A 20,188-nucleotide genomic window follows, 5' to 3' on the forward strand; every position below is an offset into this window, starting at 1 on the left:
AGGTTTGATCCAAAAACTCAAATGGAATATAACAATATGTTACAATGGATTTAAATCAAAGTGTAATGACTATGTTAGTCATTTTATAAATTTTACTCATTCTTTTTATATTAGCCCTTTTTGATAGCTTTTATGCATAATTTAAAACTTATAAGAATGAGTGACATGATTTTCAAATTTAAATAAAAGTTTTTTTCGTAATAATTATAGAAAAGGAAAATAAATAAATAAATAATAATAATAAAAGAAATAAAAGGTAAATGTTGCGGGCTGTTGTAAACAACAACAATTCACGCAGCCGAGAAAAAAAATAGAAAGGGTTGGAATACTCACCTCCGCCGTCAATGTATTTCGTCCAGGTAATGACCGTAACTTAATAAGGATGCAATTACTCATCTCTTTTATAATCAATGAGAAGCTATGATTGTTTAGAATTAATAATATTGTTACTATTAATATTGGCTATGAAAGATAATCATGGAAGGTGGGTTTTGAGAAAAAATTATATTTGAAATTGAAATATGAGTGTAAAATGAATTTAGAGTAATCATGATTAGGTGGTCATCATTGTACATTGAGTGGTCCTTGGGAGATTTAAGTGAGGAATTATGATATTTAAGTAGTAGAAGTTCTAGTTGGTTGCTGGACACATTTTTTTCCCTTCATTCTTCCTGTGACTCCAATTAAAAATACGGTACACATTATCATCAAAGTTGTGATTTATAAATATATCATATTAAATACTATATGTATTGACTATTTGAATATTATTAGATTCATGATATTGGAGAAACTAAAATATAATTCTAGACTTGAAATTTGAAACTATGAGAGTTGACATGTTAATTGACATCAAGATTTACAATCTTGCTTATAGATTTGGGTGAGTTCTTTGCTATAGGCTAGAAATATAATAATATGGATGTTATTAGTTTTGAAATCTTATTGTGGTCATTTATTTGAATAGATGGTTTTGAATTGGAAGTTTAAAGAAAGGGGAAGACTTAAGTTCCGGAGTGATTGTTCGATAGATTGGGACAAGTGTATTTCTAAACCCTCATTAAGTGTATGAAATTAATGTATTTCCTTGTAATATGTGTTTGAAAGAAATGAGAATCGGTGATGGGTTGACGTGTCCACATTGATAAATTCTAATGATGAAAAAGGAGTAAAAAAAAAAGGCAATGTGATTAATTATTTGTGTGATGTGTTGAGAATGGAGAATAGTTTGAAAGGCTTGTTGATCAATTGTTGATATTGTATCATGATTGTTTTGTGAATTGTGCAATGTTATGAAATTTTTCGTTTCCTCATTATTTTATGAACATGTCATTTACATTATTCTGAGACATGATTTTGACAAGTGTTATATAAATTGAGAAAGAATAAAAAATTAAAGAGGATGTACCATTTCAAGGGAACTCACGCGTCGTGATGAATACTATATTTTTTAGGAACGTATCGCGCACCGCGATGGTTACTATTATCAAAGACTGTATCGCATGCCATCATGGATGCATGGACAGATATGCCCCCCATGGGTCAAAGGCTAAGAAATAGGGGGTGTATCACTAGGTCACACATGCATCACTATACTTGAAATTTAATTCTATTACATTAAACATATTTATCATTAATGAAATTGACATGGTGTTTCACTGATCTGTGAGTGCCTTTCTGTGGAACTTTGATAGACGAATATTGAACTTGTTGCTAAGGACATGTTATTGTTAGTGTATTGTTGTTGAACAATGTGCTATATAAATTGTGATGTATTAGGTTGAACTGATTTTATGTAGGTTGAAGTTGTGGTGGTTGTGATTGAGGAATATTGAGCTTGTTGTCGAGGATATTTAATTATTCAAGCGTTGTTGCTAAGCTACGTGCTATGTGAATTGTGAATAGTTAGGCTAGACTTGTATGCTGGTCGTAGTTGTGGAGGTTATGATTGAGGAATATTGATCATGTTGCTGAGAATATGTGATTGTTAGAATGTTTTTGTTTGAGCTATGTGCTATGTGAAGTGTCAACTGTTAGGTTTGACTGGTTTTATGCAAGCTGTAGTTGTGGAGGTTCGGTTGAGGAGTAAGAAGTACCAGTATTTTATCTCTTATATTGTGTTTTGGGGTTTACTTGCTGAGTACCATGTTGTTTGGTACTCACCCCTTGCTTCTACAATTTTTGTAGGTTACGAACTTGTATTTTTTTGTACTTGTTATTTTCTTCTTTTTCAAAGCTTCTTGGATATTTGTGAGGTAGCTACTTGCCATCTCAGCAGACTTTTCTTCTCCTTATTTATTATTTTGTTCTATTTTATAAACAATGTCATTTGAGACTTGCAGTCTCTTTTGATTTTATTATAACACATTAGAGGCTTGTAAACGTGACAACCATATTTTCTGTGGGGGAAGGGTTTAACTTGATTATGAATTTCCATTTTTTTTTGTAAAGGTTGAGTTGTAGGCTGCTTGTCTTGGTGAAATAAGACAAGTGTCATCATGTCCATTTTTGGGGGATGACAAAATAGTATCAAATCCCCAGGTTTATAGGTCTCATGTGTATATGAGCCGAGTCTAAGTAGAGTCTTGATGATTGGTATGGAGATGTTTGTACTTTCCTTCAAGAGTTATGGTGACTTCTACGAAAAAATCTTTAGTTTTTGAATCTCTATCGTCGTCCTTTGTCCAATTTGATTCTTATAGGTTCACTCCATCCACTCTCACTTATATGATGACTGTATACGTAATTCCTCATGTGAGCAGTTGCTTTCGTGTATGGTTTAGTGTATATCAAAGAGGGCAATGATATGACTATTATAATGGTACTGGTTATGATTTGATAAGATATATGGAGTGTGTACTTCTACTATCGCCTTGACCTACAAAGGAATGCATAGAGCTTGGGATAGATACACACCAAATTTGGTAATATTTTACATCTATTCGATGGGTAGAAATTTATGGGAAATTTGGGTACAATCTTCTTGGTAGGTATGATATGTTCTAGTGGTGGATTTAATGAATTTTTGCGGTGTGACACTAGTGTCATGGATATGAATACACCCATTGACAAGTGTGAATATTAACTTCTTAAAGAGTCATAAGTTGTATCACATGCTCGTATCATTAGATTCAATGTTGCATTCAAATTTAAGAAATCAACTAGTTTTGTTACTACCGGTGCTTGAGTTAAAACATTGCTATTAGGGAGATTTTAGTGTTGAATTGTTGATATGGTATTAATATTTTAATTTGTCGAGTGTATCTCGAGGTTTCCAAATAAGGAGTAGTGATTTCATCTAAGCTCTATGAGAGTGGATCAATATCAAAATGACAAACTTATGGCTAAAAGAAGTCTTGCTGAGTAAACTCGTGTGAACGTAACTAATGATTTTAGTAATAAAGTACATATAAAATTGGGTTAGTTCATTGGATTTGATTAGTATAAGTTGTTTTAAGGTGTCATATTGGTAATAAAGTATACTTTTTATGATGGTAATGACTACCAAGCATAATGGTAATAAGAGTTCGTGATAGATTGTGATTGAGATGCAACTATATGATAAGGGTTATTGGTTAAAGAGGTTTTTATATTGTAGTAACGACCTGCGAATACCTAAGGTTGTTGCTTATTACTATTTTGTGAGTACTGTGGGTGTATGTTAAGTTTTATGAGGAATTGAGATTTCACTCGAATAGAATTGTAAGTAACTAAAGTCATAATGGAAGTAAAATGAAATAGTGGGATGTAGTTTAGCTTTCGAAAAGAGGAAAGAGCAAGGATATTTACTTTGATTTCAAGGACTAAAAAAGTATCTTCAAAGGGACTGAGAATTGGTTTTAGAGACGTGTGATTTCATCCGTTTTGCTTTGGTTATAGTAATAGTGCCAGAGGTTCACCAGATTAGTTAAAAACTATTTGATAAAACTTTCCAAATGAGTGTAGAGACATTCATCTCGAGTGTGATGATTAGTTCTTTTGTGATTTTGAGTTTGATAATAAGTATGGTTGAATTTTTAGAGAAGGATATCATAAGGTCAATGGAGAGGCAACCAATGATAAGTTACGATACATGAAGTCATAAAAATCTTCAATGTGTGAGGTCATGTTGATTGATAATTGGATTGGCTATATAGTTGAAACCAAAATTCAACTTTTTCATTGAGGCTCTATGTTCGTGGTAATATGTTTTGTTAGAATATGAATTAGTAAATTAAGAAATGATCGATTGCATAGAATATTGGCCATTTTGAAGGAGTTGTACATGGTTTGAGTGATAAAGTGTTTTATTTTGATTTTAAAGGACCTAAGAAAGAGTTTTACTTGAAAGTGATGATTTAGAGTATAAGATAAAATGTCATGAGTTGTTGTTAAATGGGTAAGTTTGGTAAGAAAGTTAGCGAAAAGAAAAAATCTAGTGTATTTAAGAGTTCAAGGTATTTAATATTTGCGCCGTGGGAAGAATTTAAGAAATGTGAAGGAATAACACCTTTTATATAGACTCTTGGTTCAAAGTTGAAGGATGTACGAATATGCATATATAAGCTCTAATATGATCGTGGCTGTTAATTAGTTCGCTAGGCTTACTAGAGGTTTATCAACAATATTTATGAAGTTTGGGTTTGAATTGGGTGAAAAACAATGAGGTGTGTAAAATTATGTAATGTTATGTGGAGTTAAATTATTCAGGTTGTGATAGGTGACTTATGGATACGCAACAGTATGGAACTACAATTATACATGGTTCTTGAGGATTTTGAAGAGATTGAAACTACTATTTTTGATGAGACAACCTAGACTGTTATGATGTGTTACATAGGCATTTCATAATGAATAAAGGTATGAGCTTATAGTATATAAAATTATTGGAATGACCAAGGAATTTCTTTGAGTTTTCGCATGACATATATGATAGTTTGAATGGTAGCTGACACTTGGTGTGTAAAAGATTGTCTGGAGTCGAAATTATGGGTGATTCGATAGCATTATATCTATGTGAGAGTACTATTAGATTTGATATTTTTCCTATCAACCTTGAGTGTGGCACGTATCTGTCATGGATCTTTAAATGGAAAGAGAGGGAACCATAGTTGTAAATTTTTAGAGGGTACAATGTATTTTCATAGAAGACTTTCATACTAGCGATAATTTGAGAGTAAGGTAAATGGTTGATGTTTTTAGGATGTTTGTTATTATTAAGAATGATGACTTTATTATAAAACTGTGAAAGTATGTGGGATTTGATAAATAGAATATGTGCAAGATTTTAATGGGGATCAGACTAGTTGAATTTTCATGGAGAAAAAAATTGATGGATGTAGTCAAATGATTGGAAATATTTGATATGGGCACTATGGAAAAAGGTATTGTTTGACCTTGTATCCGTATATTTTTTTGTTGATCACCTATTGGGACGTGGTTTAGAGTATGATTCATTGCATGTGTCCAAGTATGCTTCAACATCTAAGGGTGAATCCTTAGTGGTGGATCGAATGTACAAATCCTCTTATGTCTTCTTGATATGGTAGGATTCTTGGATAGAATTAGCCATTTTAGTTATGATGGATTTGGTCTTGTTATAGATAGTTTAAGTATACCAGTAGTTTTAGATGCACAAATTTACTTATGATAACTTATAGAAGAGCTTCCGTGAATAGTTATAGTTATCCAACAGAGTGTGAGAGTACCTTTTGTTGATTGCTTACTTGATCTAGTTCTTCTTTGGGTTAGATAAGTTTAATCCACCCTTGTTGAGTGATCGATCCCTAAAGATCATATTCTTATAACTAACTAAGCTCTTGGAAAGATTATGTTGTAACAAAGAAATCTCGATAAGATCTATGATAGTTTGTACAATATGAGTATGTGGTGGTTGGTTTAGGTTCACTTTTGATTGTAAAGGGTATTGATTCTGAATGTTTCTTAGTCACGTGAAAATGATTCGTCATGATGATTGTGTTATGGTACAGTGGGTTTCAGTTTAAATTGGGTTCATAAATTAGTTTGTGGCTTGATAATTACTCATGATTTGTTGATCCTTTAAAATTTGATTCGAAAGTTGAATTCTTAGTAGTTGAACTTGATGGAATGGATTTAACACGAGCTCACTTAGAGAGACGAACACCGAGTGGTAGGGCATCACTCATGTTTTGATAATGTTGGTTATTCTTCCTTCTCCATTTTTATGTTCGAGGACAAACATGATTTTTTGTGGTGGATAATGTAACGATCCTCTTAGTCGTTTTACTCATTTTTTTTTATAATAGCCCTTTTTAGTAACTTTTATAAGTAATTTATGATTTATAAGAATGGGTGACATGATTTTCAGATTTAATAAAAGATTATTTTGTTGCTAATAATAATTGAAAAGGAAAATAAACAAATAATAAAAAAAGAAATAAAACGAAAATTGTTTGTGGCTGTTGTGAACAACACCAGTTCACGTAGCCGAGAAAAAACATGAAAGGGTTGAAATACTCACCTCCGCTGTCGATGCACTTTGTCCAGGTAAAAACCGTAACTTAATAAGGATGCTATTGTTCATCTATTTTATAATTAATGAGACTCTATGATTGTTTATAAATATTATTATTATTAGAATAGTATTTACTATGAAAGATAATCAAGGAAGGTGGGTTTGAAGAAAAAACATATTTGAAATTGGAATTTGAGTGGAAAAATAGGTATAGGGTGCAATCATTAAATAATGATTAGGTGGTGATAATTGTACAGTGAGTGGTCCTGGGGAGATTTAAGTGCTGAATAATGGAATTTAAGTAGAAGACGTACTGGTTGGTCGCTGGACACATAATCTTTTCTTTTGTTCTTGTAACTCCAATATAATAAAAAATATGGTACCACATTATTATAAAAGTTGTGATATATTTATAGATCTAATTAAACTCTATGTGCATTGTATTATTTAAATATTATTGGATTCGTGATATTGGAAAAATTAGAATATAATTCTAGACTTAAAATTTGAAAATTTGAGAATAGACATAAATTGACATCAAGATTTAAGATCTTGTTTATAAATTTGAGTGAGTTTTTGTGTCTAGGCTAGACATGTAATAATATGGATGTTGTTATTTATAAAATCTTATTGTGGTCATTTATTTGAATAGATGGCTTTGAGTTGGAATTTTAACGAGAGGGGAAGACTCAAGTTCCGAAGTGATTGTTCGAAATACTGAGGCAAGTGGATTTCTAAATCCTTATTAAGTGTATGGAATTTATGTATTTTCTTGTAATATGTGTTTGGAAATAATTGGAATTGGTGATGGGATGACTTATCCACATTGGTTAATTTTAATGATGAAAAAGGGGTTTAAAAAAGGCAATGTGATTGATTGTTTGTGTGTAATGTGCTGAGAATGGATAATGGTTTGAAAGGCTTGTTGAGTCATTGTTGATGTTGTATCATGATTGTGTTGTTGCGAATTGTGCAATGTTATGAAATTCGTCATCTCCTCTTATTTGTGTGAACATTTCATTGCATTGCTTTGAGACATGATTGTGACAAGTGTTAAATGAATTGAGAAATAATAAGAAATTAAAGAGGATGTACCATTTAGAAGGACGTATTGCGCGCCGTGATGGATACTATATTTTGAGAAACGTATCGCGCGCCACAATGGTTACTATTATCAAGGGTCGTATCGCACGCTGCAATGGATGCATGGACATATTTGTCCCCCATGGGTCTCGGCCTGAGAAACAGCAAGTGTATATCACTAGATCAGACATTCATCACTTGCATTGCACATTTTTGTCATTAGTGAACATGATATGGTATTTCGCTGATCTTGTGAGTGCTTTCTGTGGAACTTTGATTGATGAATATTGAGCTTGTTGGTGAGGATATGTAATTGATAGGGTGTTGTTGTTGAGATGTGTGCTATGTGAATTATGAACTGTTAGGTTGGACATGTTTTATGTAGGTTGTAGTTGTGGAGGTTGTGATTTAGGAATATTGAACTTGTTGCTGAGGACATATAATTGTCAGAATGTTGTTGCTGAGCTGTGTTATGTGAATCCCGAGTTGTTTGGTTGGACTGTTTTTATGCAGGTTGAAGTTGTGGAGGTTGTGATTGAGAAATATTGAGCTTGTTGTTGAGATTATGTGATTCTTAGAATGTTGTTATCGAGTTATGTGCAATGTGAAGTGTGAACTATTAGGTTACGCATGTTTTATGTAGGTTGTAGGTGTGGGGTTAGGTTGGGGTGTAATGAGTACCCATATTATATTCCCTTATTTGCGTTTAATAAGTACCGTGTGGTTTGGTATTCACCCCTTACTTCTACAATTTTTATAGGTTACGAGTTTGTTTTTTTTATACTTGTCGTTCTCTTCCTTTTCGAGGCTTCTTGGAGATTTTTGAGGTTGCTGCTTGTCTTCTCAGCAAACCTTCCTTCTCCTTACCTTAGTTATGATTTTTGTCTATTCTAGAAACAATGTTATTTGAGACTTGTATTTTTCTTTCGATTTTGTTACAACACATTAGAGACTTATACATGTGATGACTAAAATTTTGAGTATTTTTAACTTGATTATAAACGTCCACATTTTTTTGTTAATGCTGAGTTTTAGGTAGACTTGTCTAAGAGGAATAAGACGAGTGTAATCACATTCATTTTTTGATCGTGACACAAAGGTAACTAAAAGTAAAATATTATATAATAAAGAAAACAATAATAATCTCCATGAAACTACTAATAGATTTAAAATACACAGAAGCAAACATAAAAATAAATAATAGAAAAAGAATAAGTGGGTTAATACTTATTATATATACATTAAAAAGTAACATTAAACTTATATATGAAATGTAATATAATAATTGAGATTGAATAGATTTCTTTCTCCCTTAGCTCCGCCTCCGGCTTAGTGGACTGGCTCCGCACAAAATTTTTATGGGAATAATGATATTTGTTGGAGTCTTAGTTGTCACTAGAAATAACTCATAATCTTTAGTGGAAATATTTTAGGATTATATGGCAACTTTGTCGCCAGTAAAAGTCAACTTCTTTTGTAGTGAATCTTAGTTGGCAACGCTTAGTTGAAGGGATTATCCCATGTGGTATGTCATGTCTCTAAAAAATTGGGGTGTTAACTCTAGAGGGTATTTGTGTTCTCCTAAGATAACGGCAGGGTTATTTTTGATCCCAAAATGTAATGGAGGGTATAGGTGGTCTATTTCACATAGTTCAGGGGAAATTTTGACCCTTTTCCGTTGTTTATTTAACTGTAAATTTGTCTATTTTACCATATGATTGTTTCGAATTCTTGTGTGAATTTGTTCTTTTAGCTCGTCTATTTATCGGCTTTCTTGTATTGGCTAATTTGTGTAGCTGGAGTAGGTCTGCATCCTCAAAGCTTGTGGAATTATTTTGAATAACAATAATCCATGTTCACTATACTATATATCTGAAGTTGACAGATTTTTCGTCTGGTTATTGTGTTTGCTTCAGAAACATGCTCTTGGTTAGTAATTGAGCTAATAACCTATCTTGTTTGCTTTCGCTTTTTGTCAATATTGCTTTCAGAAAATAGTTTTTCTTAGTTATGTTAAATTTTTTCAATAATTAAGATGAAGTAATGAATTCCAATATTCTAGTGTTCTGAATGCCTGCTACAATGAAATGTTATCTTCTTGAGTGATTGATTTTGAGACGGACACATTTGCTTTTGTTAAGGTAATGTGTCCATATTTGGGAAATGGATAAGGAAACTTCCTTGGCGAGGGTTATATATGGCAACAAACTCTTTTTTTGGAGTTATTTATCCCCAACGGCTTCTAGGAGCTGCATTTGAAGAAACCTATCCCCTAGAACAAGAACCAGGTTCTTATAAGTTGCTTTTAAGTCAAAACACGAACACATGCTAAATTAAAAACCTTCCTCGATCAAGGAAGGAAAAACCCTGTTTATTAATTCCACTAGAAGATTTTGTGATTACAACTCAATAATCAAAAACCTCACTACTACTACAACTCTCGATTAACTATAATTGACTACTTCTACTCTCCAAAAGGTCAAACCCACCTTTTGTTACAAACCTCGCCAAAACTCAACTCTACAAGAAGCCAAACCCACTTCTTGTACAAAGAATCGTAACTAACACTTACGAACGAAATAAGAAAATAGTTTTACACGTTCAAGACTTTCTAACTCAAGAACATCTTGAACTTAGCAAACCTATCGATCTTGAAGACTTCTACTCGAAGAATAATTCTCACTTTTCTCTCTATGTGAAGTCGTGATCTTCTCATCTGCGTTTGTCCTCTTCTTATAGAATTTTCTTCTGCCTTGAATCCTTATTAATTAAGGTAAGGAAATTGTAATCATAGTTGAACAAGGATTACTGATTTTCCCTTTTATTGTACAATCCTTTTTCTATACATTTCCTTACTTAATATATTAAAGTTTCCTTATTTGTCTCAACTTATATTTTCATCAATCTTTAGCTTCCTTATTTGTCTCAACTTGTATTTTCATCAATCTTTAGCTCTTGTACACGTTTTAGGTGACTTCTTGTTGCAACAGATTTGGCGATAAATCTGACAAACTTGTGACAAATTTGGGGATGAATCTGGCAAACCTTTTTTACACATATATTTGCATTTCTTTGTCTATCATCAAAACTTTAATTTTCTCTGTTTGTGGAAATATTAGATTCTAACATATTCCCCCTCTTTGATGAAGACAAACCTGTATAATGCAACTATAATAATCTTCCCCCTTTTGACAAATCAAAAAGAGTCCAACAATAGCTAATCAAAACCAGATAACATCCACAGCAACAAGTGAAGCTCAACCAGTTGAGCAAAATAAAGTGTTCTGGCAACACAAAGAAGATTAACAACACAGAGTTAATGATCAAAAGAACCAGGTGCAAACAAGATGCTTTTCAAGTTGAAGATTGACTAGGCTTGGTGGAGGCAGAAGCAAGCATATCCAGAACTCTGTCAACCCTTGCATTGTTAGCAAGCTGCTGCTGGACCAACTGATCTTTCAACCTGTGAATCTCAGCATTTGAAGTATGAAGTTCAGCACGTAAATTCTGGTTTTCCAATTCAAGAGTGACATATTTTTCTTCTGCCACTTTGAGTTCCCTGAGTAACTGAGCAACAAGACCAAATGTACGTGGAGAAGCATTAGCAACCTGCTCCGACTCCATGGGAATGCCACAATCAGCAAGCTAATTGATGAGAACCTAGTTTAGGATCAACAATTCTAGCAAGATGTTTGATAATAAGTGTGGGCCAGTCAATGCGTTCTTTGCACTCAAGAGCATTCATAAGTCCCATGTCCCTTATGGAGGCAATGTGACGTTGGTGAACTCTAGGCAGTATTACCTTATGTACTATTTCAAAGAGAAGTTTATGCACTGATCTCATAATGCCCTTTAAAACAGTCTGTGCCCTAGAATTGACTCTACCTTGAGAGAATTTAGCTGGCAGGCTAGAATGTTCATCAAAACCCCAATGATACTCATTAATACCCACAGATGGTATATGCAAGATTTCCCCAAGCTTAGTTGCATCAAAAACAATTTCAACTCCCTTCACATTAGAAGATACCACATCTCCTTCCAAGATTATCAAATTTGTATAAAAATCTACCACTTCTTGTTCATAAATCAGATTAGGTTCAAGAAATAACTCCTCCCACCCCTGAAACCTTAGTAACTCATAAACCTGCTTGACTATGTCCATTGATAGAATATCAGGATGAAAAGTTCTACCCCTAAGCGTTGTTTTGGTTTTAAAATATTTTTTCTTTTCAACTTTGAGAAATTTATCCACATTTCTTTTTGCAGATTTTGACTTTGACTGAGGGGTTTCAGAATGTTTACCCTCAGAGACATCATCAGTTTCAAAATCAAGAATCATTGGAGAAATAGATGAGTGAACAGGAGACTTACCCAGACGACGACGCTTCACACTAGATGTTGCACCATCAGTTGGTTTGACTACATTTGCACTCTGAGTTACTGGCCTGTGTGGATGAACCTGTTTGACTGCAATGTGTTTTCTTGGCCGTCTTGGTTTTTTAGGGTGACGTGTGCTCAGAAGGATGTCGTCATTGTTTAGAGAATGTGGAGATGGTGGTGGATTTTGAGGAGTGGTTTTGTGAGTTGGGGAAGAAGAGGGGTTTTTTGGGATAGTGGTTATGGGTGTTTCTGGGTTTGGTGGTAATGGGGTTTCTTTGGCTGGTAGTGATGGTGATTCTATGATGGGTGGTAGTGGAGACTCTGCAACTGGTGGTGGAGATGTTTCTTTAACTGGTGATGGTGGAGTTGTTTCTGTGACTGTTGGTGGTGGAGATGTAGACGGATCTGATTTGGGTGAGGATGTAGAATGGTTTGGTTGTGAGTTGGTTTTCTTCCCCTTGATTAAGTATAGTATCAATGACGGGGTTCTCTTCCCCCAGAGAAGATGCACTGTCAGATGAATTTTTGTCATCTGAGTAAGCAACGAGTGGATTAACCATGGTGATGGAGAGGATTTTTTTGAAAAATGGAGAAGAAGAAAGAGTTGGTTAATTGTTTGGAGAAAGTGCTTTATTGGAAAACGGTTTTGATGTCGTATTCAAGGAGTTTTAGTAATTATGGGGAATTTACATCGAAGAGACGTGTGCTTTGACGGTTGCACCTGCTTTTCGTAGACATGACATCGAAGAGAGAAGAAGAAATTGTTTTCCTTTTTTTTTTTTAAATTTTTGACTGCTAATTTTCCTTGCTTAGTGTAAAGCAGTTGTAGAACCAATTAGACTGGACCTGGTTCTTATATCCTTATAACTTGGTTGGACAAAAATCAATCTAAAAAGATGATCCGTAACTCAAGTCTATTTTTCTGAAATGATTCTCTTCCTAGTGCCTTGGTGAAAAATATCGCAACTTGATCCTCAGTTTTGCAGAAACTTCATCACTATGTTTCCTTTTTCAACATTATCACGAAGGAAGTGATGTCTAACATCTATGTGTTTGGTGCGTTTGTGTTGAACTGGGTTTTTAGCCATGTTCGTAGCACTTGTATCGTCACATAGAATAGGAATACAACCTGTTTTTATGCCAAAATCTTTAAGCTGCTATTTTATCCAAAGAAGTTGGGCACAACATGAAGCAGCTGCTACATACTCAGCCTCAGCAGTAGATAAAGTAACTGAATTTTGTTTTCTAGTTGCCCAAGATATTAGACATGGTCCTAAAAAGTGTGCCATCTCAGAGGTACTTTTTCTATCTACCATGTGTCCTGCATAATCTGCGTCAGCAAATCCTTTTAGATCAAAAGAGTCACCAGTTGGATACCAGAGAACCAGGTTCATTGTGCCTTTTAAATATCTCAAGATTCTTTTGACAGCTTTTAGATGTGATTCCTTAGGACAGGACTGAAACCGTGCACATAGACCAACAATGAACACTATATCAGGTCTACTGGCAGTAAGATATAGGAGTAATCCAATCATACCTCTATATCTAGTGTCATTTACTGGTGAACCTGGTTCATCTTTTTCAAGCTTTGTTCTTGTCCCAATGAGTGTGTCATTTGACTTAGCTTCATTCATTTCATACTTCTTCAGTAATTCCTTGATGTACTTTTGTTAATGAATTGATGTTCCAACTGGAGTTTGTTTAATTTGGAGTCCTAAAAAGAAGTTTATCTCTCCCATCATACTCATCTCAAATTCACTATTCATTAGTTGAGCAAATTCTACTCCAAGTAAATCATTAGTTCCTCCAAATATGATATCATCTACATATACTTGGACTATGAACAGATCTTCACCTTGTTTTCGAAGAAATAGTGTATTATCAATTTTTCCTCTTGTGTATCCATGTGTGAGAAGAAAGGTGGACAATCGATCATACCATGCTCTAGGTGCTTGTTTTAGCCCATAGAGTGCTTTGTCTAGTTTGTATACATGATCAGGATACTTGGTATTCTCAAAACCTGGGGGTTATTTCACATACACCTCTTCTTGCAGATAACCGTCTAAGAATGCACTTTTGACATCCATTTGATAGAGTTTAAATCCCATGTGAGCAGCATATGCAATCAATATTCTGATTGCCTCAATTCTTGCTACAGGTGCAAAGATTTCATCATAGTCTATCCTTCTTCTTGGTTATATCCCTGTACAACTAGCCTAGCTTTGTTTCGTACTGTTTGACCTTGCTCATCGAGCTTATTTCTAAACACCCACCTTGTTCCTATTACCGTCCTGTTTTGAGGTTTTGGAACTAGGTTTTATACTCTGCTTCTTTCAAACTGATTAAGTTCTTGCGTAGCACTAATCCAATTAGAGTCTAGTAGTGCTTCCTTTATATTTTTTATGTCAATCAGAGATACATAGGCAGAGAAGGCACACATGCTACGTAATTTGGATCTTGTAGAGATGCCTGAGTTAAGTGGAGTAAGAATGTTTTGTAAAGGATCAGAGCTTTGATGTTTCCAACTGTGGGTTTGGATGCTTACTGGCTCTTGAGATGCAGAAGAACCAGTTTCATTAGTAGACTTATCTCCTATTTCAGATGTTTTATGAGAGAGTATGGATTCTTCTTCCCGTATTTTTGGTTCTGATGGCTTGGAGCAGGTTCCCTCATTCTGTTCATCCTCTGAATTTCCTTCAACTTCACTGTTATTTTCATTAAAGACAACATGAACACTTTCTTCTTTTATTCAGTACCTTATAGGCTTTGCTTTGTGACGATAGCCCAAAAAAATTCCTTCATCACTCTTGGCATCAAAATTTCCCAAATTGTCCTTGTCATTGTTGTGTATAAAGCATACACACCCAAAGGTCCTAAGATGTGCTAAATTTGGTTTTCTTCCTTTTAGCACCTCATATGGTGTTTTGTTTAACACTTATCTAATCATACATCTGTTTATTAGATAGTATCCTGTGTTTACTGCTTCAGCCCAATAGAATTTTGGAAGTTTGCTTGAGATTAACATTGTTCTTGCAATATCTTCAAGTGTTCTATTTTTCCTCTCAACTACACCATTTTGTTGTGGTGTTCTAGGTGCTGAAAAGTTATGCTCAATCCCATTTGTAGTGCAAAATTGTAGGAATTGTGAGTTCTCAAACTCTAGCCCATGATCAGATCTGATGCTAATTATTTCTTTGTTGAATTTTTTCTGAACCAGCTTTGTAAAGATTTCAAACATAGTGAATGTTTCATCCTTTGTTGCAAGGAACAATGTCCAAGTGAATCTTGAATAGTCATCAACTATTACAAACCCATATCTTTTCCCACCTCTGCTTTGTATACGCATTGGTCCACACAAATCCATGTGGAGCAGTTCTAGTGGCTTGGTAGTACTCACTGTCAACTTTGATTTAAAGGATGATCTAACCTATTTTCTTTGAATGCAGGTTCCACATACTTGGTTTTCCCTGAAACTTTTGGTTGGCAGTCCCCTAGCTAGGTCTATAGATATGAGTTTATTTATTGTTGTCATGCTATTGTGTCCCATTCTTTTGTGCCAGAGCATGGAGCAATCAGAGACTGCACTTAGACATTTAAGAGTATCTTCCTTAGAGTCAACAATCTTGGCTTTGTACACATTCTTGTGTCTCTTACCTAGTTGAACCAGGTTCCCAGTCACTGAGTTTGTTACTCTGCATTCTTTTTCTGTAAAGAGAACATTGTTTCCTTTATCACATATTTGAGATACGCTCAATAGATTATGTTGTAGGCCATTCACACAGTATACGTTCTCAATTGCATGAGTATCGATAGACCCAATCTTTTCAATTCCCTGAATTTCCCCACTTTTTCCATTGCCAAAGGCAACGTTTCCTCCTTTGATGTTTTTAAGTGAGAGAAAGCTTCTTTTATCTCCAGTCATGTTTCTGGAACATGCACTATCCAAGTACCATTATTGTTGCTTCCTTCTCACTGATCCCTACAGTTTAATTTCGGGGGTTAGATTTTGGTACCCAAATCCACTTTGATTTATGCTTAGAGAATGGATGAATAAGATTTTTTCTGGACCATCTGGGAAGAGGTTTGACTTTAGGGATTTGTTTTTGCTCATTGGTTTTCTCATGATGAGGTTTTCTCACGATGAGGTTTTCTCAAAGATTTCAAATTTTTGTTATGAGCAGTTTTTTTTCTTTGACAATCATAACTTTTATGCCCTACCAGCCCACAGTGCATGCATAGACAATCTATATTGGGATTTTTTTACTTGAGAGCTAGTTCTATCAAAACCTATCCCATGTCTCTTAGATGTACGATTCTTGTGAATGATGGCAAGCAATATGGAGGACATGGTTCATCTCATTCCATTTTCAGCTTCAGTTTTAGTCACAAGAAGCTCTTTGGTTAGTGTTTCATTCCTTTTAGTTACCAAGTCTAGGTTTTTACTTAGCTCAGTGTTCTTGGATAAAAGATGATTTTGTTTTTCAAGATTCTTGTTTTCTTCTCTTAGTGATGCATAGTCTTCCATTATCAATTCCCTTTTTGAGTCTATGGTTTTATATGCATCAATGAGAGTGTAGAGTAAAGATTCTAGCTCCCTTTTTTAGTATGAGTTTAGATTGTCTTGTATGTGATGAAGACTAACCTTTTCATTCATATCTTCTTCTTCTTTGTCCTCTTCAGAATTTGATCCAGCCATGAGTGCTAATATGGTTTCTTGTGATCTGCAGGTTTCCTTTTCTTCCTTGGTTTCCACTGCTACAAGAGCAAGAAAGTTATAATCATCTTCTTGTTCTAGTGCAAGAAGGGATTTGTTTTTTGTCTCATCATCCTCAGATTCTTCATCAGATAAATTCCCCATTGCTGCAAAGGCCCTTTTCATTGAGATATCTGCCTCTTAGGTTGTCATTCTTCTATTTGAGGGAACAAACTTATCTTTCTTGATGTCTTTGCCCTTCTCAGAGTTTGTCTTTTTCTTCTCTAAAGCCCAAAGTGGGCAGAATTTGATGCAGTAATCTGGGCTTCCACACTTATGACAAACCTGGTCTTTAGTGTTTTCATTTGATTTTTGAGGAGTTTTCTTTTGAAAGGCTTGTCCTTTTTTTAGCATTCTGGTGAACCTTTTGGTTATAAGGGTAATATTTTCTTCCTCAAAATCATCTGATGCAATAGCCTTTAGAACCAGGTTCCTTATCTTCCTTTTTCCTCCAATTTCCTTTTCTTGGTTTTTCTTGAGTTCGTATGTGATGAGATTACCAATTAACTCATCCATGGCCAGTGAATCTAGGTCGCGGGCTTCAGTGATAGCCTCGACTTTGCTTTCCCAAGTTTCAGGAAGGACACTCAAGAGTTTCTTTACTGCCTTTCCATTAGGAACTATCTCTCCCAAGAAGTACATCTCATTGATGATTGAAGTGAACCTGGTAGGCATGTCTTGTATGGTCTCCCCTTCTGCCATCCTGAACAGTTCATATTGTCTGTTCAAGTTATAAATTTTGTACTTCTTGACTTGCGTTGTTCCTTCATGAGCAGTTTGTAGTGTTTCCCATATGGTTTTGACATCTTGAAAAGACTCAATGACAGCACCACCTACCCTACAAGAGGGAGCTTCACAAACACGACCACCACTGTTTAATGGAAAATATTATGGATGGTGGAAAAATTGTATGATGGATCATCTTATTGGCGAAAACCCTGATCTATAGGGAGTAATTCTAGATGGACCAACTAATATCTATGAAAATTGCAACAAATGGAATCACCAAAATCCCAATTCTTGATCTTCCTCAGACAATGTCTAAAAATAAAGATACTGGAAAATCTTCTAATGATTGGTTAGTTTGTCTCATCAATTGAGATAGGAATACCAATGAAGTTTCTCCTCAATGCAGTTCTGCTGGTATTGTTGCATATACTCGGAGAACTCAAAATCTCGTATGCTGGCCAGATATTTACTCTACAACTCGGAATGAGTAATTTGTAACTTTTCCCGATGAGTCTAAGGTCCTAACCCCAAACAGTCCAATATTTCTTTTCCATTAAGTTAGTGATTAAATAATCAGCCCTCTTGATTATATAGTAAGAACTTCATTTCATTCTTTTCTCATGACTGATCACTGGAAAAAAATATCCCCTCAAACTCTCTTTCTCTCCAAAAGAAAAGAGGTAGTCTGTCAAACTTTCCTTCTTTCTATACAATCATTGATAACTGGAAATCTCATGAGCTCGTCTCCTTTCGAGAAAAGCATTGAAAAACCACGCATTATGTTTCTGGATTAAATATTCATAACTGGTTAAAGTTTCCATCGTAGTTTGACATTTATTATCTATACATGTTGGAAAGCTCGAACACATTGGACGTTATGTGGAAAGCATCCAGGTATGTCTTCTTGATCCATATGTGTGTCAACTTATTTTTGAGAATTATCTTTAGAACAATGTGAATCATCTGGACAACTTTAAGTGAGATTATTATGTAATGTGTTGTGCTACCCATTTCATAATAATGTTGGGTGTTTTTAACAATGTAAATCATCTGGACAACTGTGAACCTGTAATATTAAAATTGGAATCTTCGGGTTGTTTCAGAAGTAAGCCTCCTATATTAATAAAAGGTAGTGAGAGACTTGTGTTTTAGTCTTTTATGTACAATTTTTTTGGACAAGAAATGGATCAAAATTGGCTAATTACTTTATTTAAGGATTCTTATAATTAACAGATTATTTTAGTGTCTTGATAGTATATCACTAATCTCATGTAGTAAATTTATGATTTTATGGCTTAACAGTTTTTGAACTGAAGTTACTGAGAAGTTCACACCTGGGTAGCAAAGGAAGAGTTCTTTTGTAAGCACAAGTTTTCATGCACTTAGATGTATCTTCCTTTATTAAAATATCCTTTTCAATTGTTATTTTTGTAACAAAACTTAAATCTAGATGGTTTGTCTATTGTTAGTCGAAGTGATCATACCGAGTTTTCAACTATTCTTATCACTTGTAGATTTATAATCTTGTAAATTTTCTGGGAACAATCAGTTTGCATTTCTTGTGGGAATAAAATTTACTGCATTATTTTCTGTAGTTGTTAGGTCTTGATAATCAGAGAGTCTACTTTACTTGTATAAAGTTGCTTATACTCCTGCAAGCCTTAAATTATCAAAATCTATTGCACTGGAGGTCAGTCTCTTTACTCTAATAGTTTTTATTTCTTTTGAAGTTTCTAGGGTGAGAGGTTAATAAGTTAGTGATGGTGTTTGTGATGTCTAACTACAGCTTAAGGAGTGAAGTTTTCTTCTTGTTGGTTGTTTAGAACGAGACATGACGATTCTTGTTGTCTCTTTTTTCTTTCTTACTTTCTTGCGTTAGTTACATTTCTTTTGAGTCAATGTCTATTGAAAGCAACTTGTCTATCCTACAACGGTGTAGAGGTAATGTCTTTCTACATTCGATCCCTCATATTTCATTTGTGAGATTAAACTTGGATATGTTTTTGTATATAATGATATCATAACATATGAAATCATTTTTATTTCTTTTAGACAGGTTGTGGAAGGTGGATATCGAGACTAGAGGCTAGTGAAGTGTTTTTGCAATGGTATTGTGAGAAGCAACCTCTATTTTACTGCCTCAGTTTTGTTAACATTTAGTATATCTTAGTTAGACTTTCAAGTTGGAGAAATTTTACTTAATATATTTTTTCTTAAGGGGAGCGTTGAGATATTATATCCTTAATCTCATTTTAGATGTTCGTAATTAATATATGACATTGTAATATTTTTTATTATTATCTATGAATGTCATTTTAGATGTTCTTAATTAATAAATAACAGTGCAATTCTTTTTATTATTATTTTGCTTCTTTTAGTTTGTTGTTAATTTTAATTTTTATAGTGTATGATGCTCATTATTGAAAAAATTTACTCCATACTATTAAGTTTAATATTTGCATTATTTAATAATTTTAATTTTCTTAATAAATTTCTAAATTTACAGAGACCTAGCTTAATACGAATTGTATATAGTATCGTTACAAGTTTAAATAACATTAGTGACAAAACATTTTATCTTCAAAAGCTCACTTTTTATAGTGATCATCAATACATTATTTTTTTAAGACGATAACATTTTCGTCATTAAAGTATGACATTCTATGACAAAAACATCTTTTGTTCCAAAATTGCCTACTTATTTATGATATTTTTTAGCGACAATTTTATTTTTTCGGTAAAAGAATCATTTTTAGGACGACATGATT

General features: G+C 34.0%; 1 long non-coding RNA gene across 2 annotated transcripts; it reads left to right on the top strand.

The window, feature by feature from the left end:
• The first annotated feature begins 265 nt into the window (after window positions 1-265).
• On the top strand, window positions 266-19,783 carry LOC112941109 (uncharacterized). 2 transcript variants are annotated; one of them, XR_011220917.1, is made up of 3 exons: window positions 266-359; window positions 7,128-7,197; window positions 16,666-19,783. It is a non-coding gene; the product is annotated as an uncharacterized lncRNA (long non-coding RNA). The 2 variants fall into 2 exon arrangements; XR_003246088.2 differs by lacking the exon at window positions 7,128-7,197.
• The last annotated feature ends 405 nt before the right edge of the window (window positions 19,784-20,188 follow it).

The sequence above is a fragment of the Solanum lycopersicum genome, chromosome 1 (assembly GCF_036512215.1).
Source record: "Solanum lycopersicum chromosome 1, SLM_r2.1".
Classification (NCBI taxonomy): Eukaryota; Viridiplantae; Streptophyta; class Magnoliopsida; order Solanales; family Solanaceae; genus Solanum; species Solanum lycopersicum.